Consider the following 1,645-nt stretch of genomic DNA (forward strand, 5'->3'; position numbering starts at 1 on the left):
AAAAAAAAAAAAAAAAAAAATCCACAAAAAAACAACAAAAAAACAAACTAACAAACAAAAAAACAAACAAAAAAACCAAGCAAGAACAAGCAGATAAGCAGACAAACAAGCGAGTGAACAAAAAAATAAACAAACACATGAAAAGGAAATGCCAGGAAAGAGACAACAGTGAAAAAATTCTTAAAAAAAAAGAAAAATAAAAAAGGAAAAAAAAGAAAAACTTTAAAACTGAGAGAGATTTAAAAATAGAAATAAATTTAAAAGAAAATGCATGATTTCCCATGTACCATTATTTTAACATTTAATAAAAACAGACTTTAAAAAAAATAAAAGGGAACCAATAAATAACAAATGACAATAAATCAAGTGGGAGGAGGAAGAGGAGGCAGCTCTTTGGATTTTAGGGGGTTTTAATTTTTACTTTACAGTTTGTTTCCCAATTACCTTTAAGCCAGCATGGGCTCCTTGGGAGACAGGGGATGGTGGCTTGGCCAACAGTGGCTTCGGTGTCCTCGGGCTGGTTATGGAGGATCCTGGGGCTCTGGGGTCAACCACGACCCTCTCTGTTCCCCCAGGATCCATGGGGATCTGCTCTTCCCCAGGGGTCCACAGAGGTTAAGAGAGACTGCTGTTCCTAGGGAGTGCAGGAGCCAATGCTGAGTCACCCCTCTACAGTGTCCCCAGGGGGGTCCCCGCTTCCCCAGTCCTGGGGACCCTGGGGTTAACAGTGACAGTGCAAAAAGCAAACACATACAGTAAATTAAGACACACACAGAGACAAAAAAAAAAGACAAAAATGTTTCTTAAAAAAAAAAGTGGCAATTTTTTTAATAAAACAACAGCTATAAATAAATGTAAATATAATAAGTGGATTTACTTGCAAGAAAAAGATATAGTATTTTTTTCTTTTCATTTTTGTTTTCTCCAGCTTTAAACTGTGAAAAAGAAAAGGAAAAGATAGCTGTGAGCAGGGTGGGAGGTGCAGGCAGAGGGCAGGGGGCTGGTGGAGGGAACCGGGGCTCCCATCCCTTCAGGGTGCTGCATGTTGGGGGGGATATGGGACACCAAAGCCGATGGCAGCGTGCTGATGGGGGGGGGACAGAACCCACACACGCGTGCCTAGGTGCATGCACGCTCCCCTGTGAATGCTCCAGAGGCTCCCTGGGGTGGCTGCACCCCCCCCAAATCTGCCCAGACCCCCCTTGGGTCCTGCCAGTGGGGCTGCAGCCATGCAGGGGCACAGCAAGGTCCACTCAGACACCCCCTGAAATTGCTCACGTCCCTGCCCGGGCACAGCCAGCCCACCCTGACCCAAAACTGGTTGCTGGCTGCTTGACCTAAACACGTGTAAACCCCCAGCCCCCATCCCAGGGGCCTGAGCCCCCCCAGGTCCCAGCGGCCATGCCAGGGAGAGGTACGAGCCCACCAGGCATCTCCATGCCTGTTGGGTTTTGTCCTTGTTCACCCCTTCTGCTCTGGTCTCATCCACAGTGGCAAGGCGAGCTGGGCCACCACCATCCCGTCCCAGGACCCCTGGCCTGGCTGCAGCCCCCTCCCTCCTCGCCAGGCACCGAGAGTGCCAGGAACCGATTTTCATCCAGCTGGCCCTAGGATGGCAGCTGCGGGAGGGGAGGCGGCGGCAGGG

This window comes from Pterocles gutturalis, unplaced genomic scaffold, assembly GCF_000699245.1.
Source record: "Pterocles gutturalis isolate BGI_N339 unplaced genomic scaffold, ASM69924v1 scaffold33414, whole genome shotgun sequence".
In the NCBI taxonomy this organism is placed as follows: Eukaryota; Metazoa; Chordata; class Aves; order Pterocliformes; family Pteroclidae; genus Pterocles; species Pterocles gutturalis.